Consider the following 12553-nt stretch of genomic DNA (forward strand, 5'->3'; position numbering starts at 1 on the left):
TGGAAGAGAAGGAAACGTTGTAATTCTCATGCATTAGGTAGACTTATCTTTGTTCATCCATCTGCTGGAGAATTATTTTACTTAAGAATGTTGCTTTGTCATCAAAAAGGTTGTAGGTCTTATGAAGAAGTTCGTACTGTCTCTGGCACTGTGTACTCTAATTTTCGAGCTACCTGTGATTCGTTAGGACTAATAGGGGAAGATCGAGAGTGGATGGACGCTTTTACTGAGGCTTCTGAATGGGCTACATCGTCTCAGCTTCGTTCTTTATTTTTTTATCTGCTCCTTCTATGTGATGTTAACGATCCTATGTGTTTGTGGCATTTTGGATGGAAGAAAATGAGTGGTGATTTGGTACACAATATAAAGATGTCAAATCCTGGTGTTGATGTAAGTATAGATGATTTGCACGTACAACAGATGGTTTTATATGAACTGGATCATGTGCTTAGGTCATCTACACCTTCAAAATCTGTTGTTGATTTTCATTTGCCCAAACCTACAGAGGAGACTGTTGCTATGTTAAGAAATAGACTTTTTTTAGAAGAGACAACGTATGATAAGGACATTTTGAAAGCTACTCACCAACAGATGTTGTCGTCTCTAAATGATGATCAGCTGAACATCTATAATGTTGTTCAATCTGCAGAAGCTAAAAGCCAACAGATGTTGCTTTTCGTTTATGGCCATGGAGGGACTGGTAAAACTTTCATGTGGACAACAATACTAGCTTATTTCCGTTCAAGAGGAAAAATAGCTCTTGCTGTTGCTGCTTCTGGTATAGCATCTCTGCTTCTTCCATCAGGAAGAACTGCTCATTCCAGGTTCAAAATCCCAATTGACTTTACTGATAATGTTGCATGCAATATTACAAAAAAGACAATGCTTGCTGAGTTGTTGAAGGTAACTTCCATCATTATATGGGATGAGGCTCCCATGAGTGACATACATTGTTTTGAGTGTTTGGACCATTCTTTGAGAGATATCCTTGAATGTGAAAGTAAAGTCTTTGGTGGTATGTCGATGTTATTAGGAGGAGACTTTCGTCAGACATTACCTGTGTCGCCAAAGACCACACCCTCTGAAATTATCTCCCTTACGCTGCCAAACTCGTACTTATGGCCATATTTCAGTTTGTATAAATTGACAGATAATATGCGGCTTAAAAACCTGTCCACCTCATATGATAGTCATTTAGGTATCTCAAAGTTTGCATCCTGGTTACTTCAAATTGGGGATGGACTCATTGGTGAAATTGATGCATGCGATAAGACAAATACCAAATGGGTTGAGATTCCTATGTCACTGATCATACCTCCAACAAAAAACGCATTACACAGCCTTATAGACTTTGTTTATGGAGATGATATTCTGAAAAAACCCTCTGCTTCGACTCTGTTTGCTAGAGCAATAGTTTGTCCAAAAAACGAAACAATCCAAAAAATAAATGATATAGTTTTGCAGAGAAGTCCTGGTGATTCAAAGATGTATGAAAGTGCTGACAGTAGTGAGTTTAATGGGAACCAAAGTACAGAGTTTAATACTTTCTATCCATTAGAGTATTTGAATTCCTTGACCATCCCTTCCATACCTGTGCATTCACTGTTATTGAAAATCAACACTCCTGTTATGCTGATTCGGAACATAAACCAAAAAGAAGGTTTATGCAACGGCACACGACTGATGGTTTCACAGTTATTGTCCACCGTTATTGAGGCAACAATTATTACTGGGACTTCCATTGGGAGCAAAGTTTTAATCCCCAGAATTAGATTTATTCATAAAGCCCCTGATATACCTTTTACCTTTGTTAGGAAACAGTTTCCATTAAAAGTCTGTTATGCTATGACTATCAACAAAAGCCAGGGGAAATCTTTAAAAAAAATTGGAATTTATCTGCCTCACCCGGTATTCACACATGGACAACTTTATGTCGCATTGTCTCGTGCTACCTCTCCAGATTCTGTGAAAATACTTATAGATTCTGATGAAAACACTGCAAATAATAAAACGAAAAATGTTGTTTTCAGAGACTTCCTACAGAAAGTTAATACTTCAGAGGTCAAATACATATTTAGCTTTTATAATTATATACAACAACCTAATACATGTTTCTTACTTTTAATATTTATTGTTACATTCACAAATCATACTTATATTCATTGTTAACTATGACACCACACATCAACCTGATGCATGTATGTTAGCGTTTTTTACATGACTGCCTCATAAAACATAATATTTATTGCTGCATTCAGAAATGATGTTTATATTATTTGTTGACTACCATTCCAGACATGTCTCAAATAACAACAACAATCTCAGAATTGCATTATGGGTGTCCGGGAACAGCAATACAGGTATATAAATAAATCTTTTTTCATAACAACTTTATATTACCAACATACATTCTTCAAAGACAATAAAATTATAACAATTTTTTTCGCTTTAGGTACGAATCTTGCGTATGTGGACACCACAGATTAGAAATCATGAGACATGGTTCTTGGCTGTTGACAAAAATGTAAGTTATCAACTTCCATCCCAACCTCTTCTTCTAATCTATACACACATTAACCCTATATACAATCTCCACTATGTACAAGGGTGATGCTGTTCAGATTCTGGGACAAAGAAAAGATCAAGGCTTTCTACAATCCGTTCTCATTCCTTCTAGATGCTACACAATTGAGAAGTACGGATGTGGAGTACCGGATCGTTATCAAAAGTGGATCAATAATGAATTCTACATGGCTGTTGGGATAGCATCCTCTATTACACCTCTTCCAGACACTGCCATTATTCCAAAACATTGGTTTTCTTTTGTTTCCAAAACACAGATACCAGATTACAAAGATCAACATGCAAGTGTTACTATTCATACCAATAAAACAAGTAACATACAAAAAATCCTTACATACACTAATAACAATTAAATAACTTTACCTGCAGATTTTGTTGGCTTCTTCAGCAAGCTTATCAACTGCACGAAAAAAGATAGTGAACCATACATGTTGTTGATACTAAAAAATGATTCGTAAGTACTTTTTCAGTTGTATTACCGTAATATGTTATTAACATGTGTCAAACCTATGAACATCAGCGGTGAAGACATTGCAATAAGTTTATGGAAGGAATTCACCAGTGTGTCTTCAAAGTTTGATCGTGTTGTTCTCGAAAATGCTTCTGCACCTGTCATAGTCGCCATAACCAGCATAAAGATCTCTACTTACGCAGGTAACTACGTATAAAATGCTGTTACATTAATAATTTTAAAAATACAATTATTTGCTTGTGTATTATGTTGAATACTAAATATACAGGAGCACTACGACTTGGAACAAGTAGTGCTACTCATCTATACATAAACCAACCAATTCCAGAAATCAAACTACTAATGGACAGGTATCATAAAGAATGCACATTGATAAAATACATTACATTCTAAAATACTTTTAATTCACGGATTGCAGTTGCAATACATTACCTGAGGTACCTGTTTTTTTAGATCCTCCAATACAATTGTCGAAAATACTCGACAAAAGTCATTCTGATCTTTCGATATGTTACACCTACATGTATATATGTGTCCACACAAGAAAAAAATATCATGTTTATACTTTTAAGCAGATTATATACGTTTGTATGTTATATAGGACAAAACTCTTACGACAAAGGCTTGCATAATTGAATATATCTTCTCAGACTCTTGGTACCATGTTCAATGTCCGAAATGCAAAAATACAACTTTCAAACAAGGGAAAAACTGGTTTTGTCCATCAGATGGAATACTTGAGTCTCCATGTAGCACGTAAGCATCAGACAATGAAAAAATCAATTAATTAATAAAAGAAAAATATGGAAGCTTAGCAATAACTCATTTCTACCCACATGCAGGTTTAAATTGAATGCAGTTATTAAAGATGAAAGTCATTCCATGACTGTTGTGCTGTCTAATAATGCAACACAGGAATTACTAGGCACAACAGCAGATAACCTTAGATCAGACAACAACACAGATGACAGAAAGGAAGTACCACCAATTGCTGTCTCTTTACTAGGAACTCCAAGAAAAATGAAAATCCGCATGACAAATACATCAAAGGACAACAACATTCGATTCATTGTTACAAATATCGAAAAAACGCCTTCTGAAGTACCACCTTCCATGACAACACCACCTCCTGATCGTCCAACTTCTTCAAAAAATACTAATGAAGAAAGTGCTCAGAATTACCAACAGAGTAAACAAAATGTTAGAAGATCACTTCCGTTTGAAAATCCAGGTAAATTTTCATTTCTAGTGTACATATATATAAGGGTAAATACATATTGCCAAAATGGTGAATATATTTAATTATAAATGCAGACACAGTTACTACAAAACGAAAAGCCGCCCGTAAAATGGAATAGACCTCACTTCTTCGGATGTTGATCATAAAAGAAATACTAATGGTATATAACATGTTGCAGCTATGTACAAAAAATGTTTAACTTTGGTGTTCTAGCTATTATAGTATCTGTAGTTGTACCCTTAACTCATAATGGAGTTTATGTTGGCTTTACTATAATGTAATAACTAAGGCAGTATTTCGTATGACAGATAGTTATGTAAAATATGTTACACTTATGTAAAAAAAAAGTGTTTTGCTTTCAGCTTTTATACTACTCTCTGTAGTTAAACCCTTAACTGATGATGATGTTTGTGTTCGCAGCCTACTATAATGTAATAATTAATGCAATATTTTGTATGATAAATAGTTATGTGTAATACGCAACGACAATGAGTTAACTTATAATAATGTACGTTTTTTCATAAACGACCCACAACTGAATGGTTTATTAACAATTTGTCACATAGTTATAAACGACCCACAAGTGAACAGTTTATTAAACGGCCCACAAAGACAGTTGCTTATTAACATAACTGAATGGTTTATTGACACTTTCTCACATAATAAAAGTTAATACCATGCAAAACGAAAAAAAAATTACAACAAATTACTCCATTACAACAACTCATATTAATTACAACTAAGTTATTGTCAAAAACACCAAATAAAAGCCAAAACTATAAAAACAAATTTTATTAAGAAAATAATTAAATATTGCCGCCCTTTGCAGATAGCGTACATCTGTAGGTCTAACATATCATAGGTTCAACAACTAAGTGATATGATGACACGCCACATCAGTCTCAAAATACCTTTATATAGATGTTTAATAACCACACCTATGAAAAGGGAAAACTTACACATGGACATCTAAACAATACACTTCCACTATATAATGTACATAAACAAAAATACTTCCAGACAAAAAAAATCCCTACAAATCTTTCACTCACGATACAAAAATATATGAAAACCACACTTTTCAACAAAAGTCTCGCTGTTATGATCGATTTCCTTAGGGAAATCGGAAATCTGATTGAAGTTGCCCAAGGAAAGTTAGAAGAAAGTTTTTGCCTCGATGAAAACATCCAGTCATACATGGCGAACAACACAGAAGATCCCGACATACAGATACTACACAAAATATTTGAAAAGGCCAAAGCCGATGACCAATCCATGACTGATAACTTTTCGTTTACACTCGGAGACATCCACAAAAGAATTGGTAAATATAAGCGCAAAATGAAGGATACATCCACAGACTGACTTTTCGTCTAATATCCACCTGCAAACCACTTGCACCTTCGTTGTATAATAGTTTTAATGTACGTAGTTAAATAGTTTTAATGTACATAGTTAAATAAAATAGATGTTTTATGTAAAAAATTATATATAGCAAATGATATAATCATTATGCATAAAATTATATATACCAACCACTTACGATAAACGAATCGCAAACTACTAACCTTCGATGCTTAATAAATGATACACAACTCCAAAGACCTTCCAAAAATTTCTAATTAACACATAACTCTGAAATTGCCGCCACAACTCACATCACATTCCATCGTCTTCTCAAAAATTAATACTTACATTAAATACCCAACAACCACTACAAAACCGTATTAAATTTCAATATGCCTACTTAAGTAAACGTTTATTCATCAAACATTCTCATACTCTCGTACTATACACATCACAGACTTCGATCACAAACACAAAAAAATTAAACCACAAGAAATGAAAAGTATCCTCAACAACCTCATCTCTCACGAAGAAGCAGAGCAACTTTTGTTAACCAACATGGAGGAAGAAGTCCATGAGCACCAAAAGTACAAAAAAAACTTATGGAGGAGATGACCTCAAAACCATCATACAACAACTACTTGACGATGCAACAAATCGTGTTTGAAACCAACTACGAGGCCGGTAGGATGCTAAAAATCATGCATGAAATGAGATAGAAACACGAAGAGGTTATCAAAAAACTCAAAAGAAACATCAAGGAACTTCCTAAAGACATCCATCCATACGTATAATGTGTTCGTAGGTTTAGTATGCCTTCCAGAAAACATCATTTAGTAATGTACTTGTCAAGCGTAATAGTCTTTTGGTAACGTAATCGTCACTGTCACTGTATGGCCACGTTCAACCTCAATTTCATATATGTATTGCAATGTCATCAATATTATCGTATGCTTCCTTATGTACAGCGCTAACGGCGCATAGAATTCCCTCTAGTTTTAAAGTTGTCATAGAAAATATATATGACTTTCTCTTGCAAAGAGAAAACCATCCATGTTTTCCGAAAACAAATATTTCATCAACTAAACAACTAATCTAACTAATCTTGCAAAAATGGCTTTGATACCGATTGTTGGGTTATTTTTCAAAAATCTGGTTTCACAACCGGTAAAATTCACAACGGAAGCTTTAAAAATGTTGAATAAAACTAAAAGTATTTTACCCACTAAGGATTATTTTGCAAGAGTTAGAAAGACTAAAACAACCATAGAATGTAAAGTATATCAACCTTTGAAGACTTTGATCCTCATGGGAGGTTAGAAGTTGATGAAGTGCGGCATGAAACTCTAAAACACGATTTCTCTAGAAGTATCCACCAAGCATGAGTAGAACCACCAAAACATGCTAGTATTCACTTGTAATTTGTTTTTCATAAGCCTTTGAAATATATACCAAATATATGTTCAAAGGTGAAGCAACAAAGGGACTTTGTCTAACATCAAAATGCAAGAGAATGGAGGATATGAAGAGCTTACGAAGATCAAAATTTGGAAACCCTCTTAGAGAGTATGGAGCTCCCGGATTTGGCTCCAAAGAAGAAGAAGAATGCTCATAAGAACTCCCTTCTAATGCCTTCATACTCTCCCTTGTATAAAGACCAAAAAGCAAAGGGAGACCATAAGGAAAAAGCATGGGACCACACTCTTCCAAGCACGACATGCACCATTAAACAATTCAAAAGTAGACCATGCTTGGTCTCCTCTCAAAGTTTCGAGAAAGGCATGCACAAAAGAAGACAAAAGTTCTCATGGCTAGTTTATATACACATACATGTTATCTTTATAAAAATCAATCATTTTTATAAAGAATTCCCAAGATATATATATATATATATATACACACACACACACACAACTAGTCATATATAATTATCTTATTTTATATAAAGCTATCTTTTATATAAATTATAAACAATCATACTTTATGATATATTTCATAAGTTGTTATTTCTCAAATAAATATTACTTCCACAAATAATAAATTCCCAATTAGTAAAATATTATTTCCATGCAATAATATTTTTCCAATTAAATACAAGTGTTGATATATTTAATAATAATCAAATTATACTAATAAATAATCAATTGAAGGTAACTTCTATATGGTGTGACCCTATATGATCATATATTATTAGCAATATCATTCTATAATGACTCTTTGGCATACTAGATATTTTAATATACCTGTCAGTTGCCTGATTTGGACCCACCATTTCTGGTCATCAAAAAAGAGGAGGACTACACTCCGATCTGATCTCATATTCTACCCCAGTTATGAAACCTAATTGATATCAAGCTTAATTTGAACTAATAAACCTTTACAAGTATTATTCTTATACTTAAGGCATGACTTATAATGATAGACAATCGATTTCCAATATACTTTCTAATCTAGTAGTATTATCATATCTATACAAGTAGCACGTATCATCGATAATACATGTAAACATTTAATATTCCTTATAGGTACTAATCTTTACTATTATATAAAGCATATTGTGATTTTATTGAATTTTAAGAGGTACAAAATCTAATAATTGTATACAATTATATTATGCTTATTATACTTATTGTTTACTTGACATAGAATTCATAATGTTTCCTTTTAATTAACTAAAAAACTATATGTTTTATTAATTAAAAAAACTATACAATATTATCATTTCTTTCGTTTCTCTGTAACCTCACATTTTTCTTTTAATCTAATACCCATAAACCCTAATAGGAAAGGTGTCGTCACTTCCCTCATCCTCATATCTCCCGCACCAACATCGCATCCGACCGCCATCTCCATAATCTCTCTTCCCTCTCATCAATTTTTTGGCAATGAACCCCCAACAAAATCGTGAACATCCACCGAAGGCCACCATGCTCGAATGTTCTTATTAGAGAGGGTTATCAATACAGGAAATCATCTTTTGATTTGGGTAAAACTAGATTTATATACATTTTTTTTTGGTTTTATCAAAAAAATCATATTTTATCATGGGCAAAACTGTCTTTTCTCTTCTCTTTCTCATAGACAAGTAGATATAGTGAGTACTGATCCCTAAACTAAGTTTTTCTTTGTCGTTCTAAGTTTACACCAATCTTTAACATAATCTTTACAAACTTTATTACTAAAACTTATTTCATATTTAGTTTTTTTTAATGTGAGATTTCAGGATGAACTCCATCATCTTTTTAGCAAATCTGCATTGAGTGGTATTATATTATGCTGGTTTTGGGCAACAAAGTTGACAAGGCTGTTGTTGTTTTTAAACAAGCTTTGACAAGATGTTGTTGTGTGTGGTGGGGCTTCTACCTTCAATCAACTTATGTGTTATGCTTATCCTAGGCTATTACTTTGGACATTAAGTTAATCTTACTTTGTTAATCAAATATATGTAAATGTTAAATCTTTAAATCTCTGAATTTTGAACTTTGTGCTTTGAAATTTTAGGTAAAGTGGATTGACTTATCTCCTCGTGAGAAGTATCTGGTTACTTAAAGAAGGCATGAGACAAGCAATCTGCATGACAGTCATGTAAGGAGACATTATATGCTTAAAATGAAAGCAGGATGTTATACCTTGCATTTAGTTCTTGATTGAATGAAATGCAAAAATAACAATGTACATTACATATTAGAGTATTTGGTTGTTGCTAGAAGAGAAATCCATTTGTAGGAGGTGACCCCTAATATTGAAGATTTTAGTTTGGTTATGTTTCTACTTCATGCTTTTCTTTGTTATATCTTATTATATACTACATAACTCTAAATGGCCAACTTCCCCCGATGTTTTTTTCGGTTCTGAAAAACTTATTTGAGGCAAATATATTTTGTTCAATTGTTTTAATTTAATGCAAAATAGACGACCCTTCTAAGATGTCATTTCCTATGCATCAGGGTAGAACTTTTTAGCAGGCCTAATGTTATTACAAGTATGATGAATTATGTTTGGTTCATTTGTGCTTTTAAAGTGGACTCTTACAATTTCACTTACAAAATTAACTATTGAAAATAATTGTTAACTTCTTTGACTTATTATGCATTTCTAAAATTAATGTTGTGGAAGGTAGTGAAATTTTGAATAAACAACTAACATGGATTTAATTTAAGATGATTTGTTTTCTTAATTTTTCATTTTAATCATATAAAAGAATAAAAATCTATATACACATTTCTATTATAATTATTACAAAGTTACGTCTAACTTTTATTTTTCCACATGTACTTTTAAACCAAAATAGAAATGCACATTTAATTTTTCCACAAAATAACCTACTTATAGAATTTTTTCCAAAACAACATAATATTTATAATTTTTATCCCAAAACAAAATTTTTTGAATTCCACCCAAAATAACAATATACTATTAATATTAATCTAAAACAACATACTTTTCATTTTAAACCAATAAAAAAAAACATTTTATTTCTAACCCAAAAGCGAAACATATTTTTATTTTTAACCCAAAATAGTTCATAGGAAAAACTCTTCATGCTCGAAAAACAAACCATTAACAATTTGTATTTGTTTTGTATTCCTTAAATTATAAAATGTTACCGACCACTTAACACTTTATTATCATTTTAGTAGGTTATAAACTATTTTGACATAATTAGTCAAAAGTAATCATTAAGTACTAAACCAAAAACTACTTTAGATATATTATTATTATTATTATTATTATTATTATTATTATTGTAAATTTATAGTTTTAATTTTTATTAAACTATCATACTTCAAAATAAATGTTATATATATATATATATATATATATATATATATATATATATATATATATTAAAGTTATGAAAGATTTTAACTGTAAAGTTTTCAACTTCTGAATTTTGTCACTAATGTTTTAACTTCTGAATTCTTACTTTAAATGTGACATATTTTGTCAATACCCAGATTTTGTGTCCCCGTTTATGTATTTAATATTTATTTTCCAGATCCTTCCACAAACTTTGTCGAGTTACGTTTCCCGATCCTTCCATCCCTCTCTTCATCCTATATATTCTCGATTTTGTTTGCTTTGTCTCAAATGAGAACGTCTCCTTCCTCCTTCCATAGAGTGTCGAACCCGTTCCGTCAGCCGCCCACTACCTCTCCAGCTGCAGCCTCAAGCAGAGCTTCCGATACTGTTTTTTGGATCATCTCCACTGCTCTCTTCCCTGAACGCTTTCAAATAAAAACAGGAAGAAATGGAAGGTGAATTCATGCTTGGCTTCGATTTTGAAGGTATGTACCCAAGTGAGCCCTAATTTTTTATTCAATCATGCCATCAACCATATTTGAGTGAAACTGGGGTAAAGCTTTATAGGTTACCATCAGGTTAGTTCTTCGATACTTCAAATTAATAACTGGATCTTCATAATCATAGTTTACCCCCCAAACTTTCATTGATCAGTGGTCTGGGCATTGGCCAATGACCCCCCGTTGAGGGATGCCCTACTATGTTTCAAACCATATGCAAATTTCCCTTCATTTGCTCAAATCTTTAACAACTTTTTTTGTATTTACAGTTCTTGGAACCCCTCGAGGTATGCTACCGATCCCTATGCACATGTGGGGACAACATTCGGTCTCTCCTTCGTCAAACTCGACATCCGCCAAAAATCCTATCGCCACATAGACGTATTCGACGCGATCACCCGACATCTAGAAATCGGGTGGCAACTGTTATGAACAAAAGTCTGATATCAACAACGACCATCTTCGTCTAAATTTTATTGAAATTGCCATTCCAGTCCTTGATTTTTCGTCTTGTCCATCATCTTCATTGAGGTTCTTCTTTAAGGTTGGTAATTTTGTGCTTGCTTTCTACACTTTTCTTTCCATTTCAGAAAAACCGATTGTTGTTGTTGGTTTTTTGGAGATAGATAATTCTATAAGGAAGTGATAGTTGAATCTTCCCCATTGATAAGATTATGATAACCCTACGACCCAAAAAATAAAGGTACGAATGTTGTTCACAGGTGTTATATTAGAGATTATGAATTTGTTTCCATGTTTTATGTTGACTTTCAACCCACACCTGCTTTCACTTTCTTTCACCATGCTGCACCCAATGGTCTTCTCATAGGTTGAAACTAATGGTTGTAATTGTATGTGTATGTAATCTGATATCTGATTAGTATCTGTGTGATATGATATGAATTTATGTCTATATGTGTGTCATCTAATATGTACATTTATGTGTAATTTGGTCTTTGAACATAATTTACTTTGTTCGGACAGATTACTCCACAGTTTGGCAAATCCTGGAAAAGGATATTGAAAGATGAATGTATGACATCTAATCCAAGTTTATGGGCCATTTAGCCACCGCAACCTCAATCACTCTCAGATTTATAGAGTATGGAAGTGTATGTGGTCTTTTTATTATATGATTTTACATAAAGTTGTAGCTTATGTATTTACCATGAGTGTTGACTGAAACTGTGTTAATATATTCATTGATTTGAAGTAAAAAACATTTTGTTTTTGTCAAATCAAGTGCAATTTTGTTGCAATAAATTTTCTTTTATGTATTGATAGTTGTCGGTATTTAAATGTTCATTATAAAGGATCTGCCATAATAAAAAATATAAATATTCAACGATGTTTTATTTATGAAATATGGATTTATAATGATTATATATTAGTTTAAATGATTTTTATTATACATTACTTTTTTTATAGGCATAAGCAGGTTGGTTTTTAGTGTTTAGTCTTTTCTAGCCTCTATAATCTCTTTCAATTTAGCAATGTACATTTTTTGTTCTTTTTTTTATAGCATACTACAACACTTTGATATCTTTTCTTATTAACACATTGTCCTGTAAAAATTCTATCAAATTATTGGATTGTATTTACACGTTT

The 12553-nt window shown here is 32.5% G+C and overlaps 1 long non-coding RNA gene across 2 annotated transcripts; it reads left to right on the top strand.

Annotated features, from left to right (window-relative positions):
* Positions 1 to 10733: 10733 nt before the first annotated feature.
* LOC145094715 (uncharacterized) lies at positions 10734 to 12260 on the top strand. 2 transcript variants are annotated; one of them, XR_013703508.1, is made up of 4 exons: positions 10734 to 11023; positions 11215 to 11489; positions 11572 to 11648; positions 11930 to 12260. It is a non-coding gene; the product is annotated as an uncharacterized LOC145094715 (long non-coding RNA). The 2 variants fall into 2 exon arrangements; XR_013703507.1 differs by having other exon boundaries at positions 11215 to 11648.
* Positions 12261 to 12553: the final 293 nt, after the last annotated feature.

Source organism: Lactuca serriola, chromosome 3 (genome assembly GCF_051521515.1).
Source record: "Lactuca serriola cultivar US96UC23 chromosome 3, Lser_US96UC23_V15, whole genome shotgun sequence".
In the NCBI taxonomy this organism is placed as follows: Eukaryota; Viridiplantae; Streptophyta; class Magnoliopsida; order Asterales; family Asteraceae; genus Lactuca; species Lactuca serriola.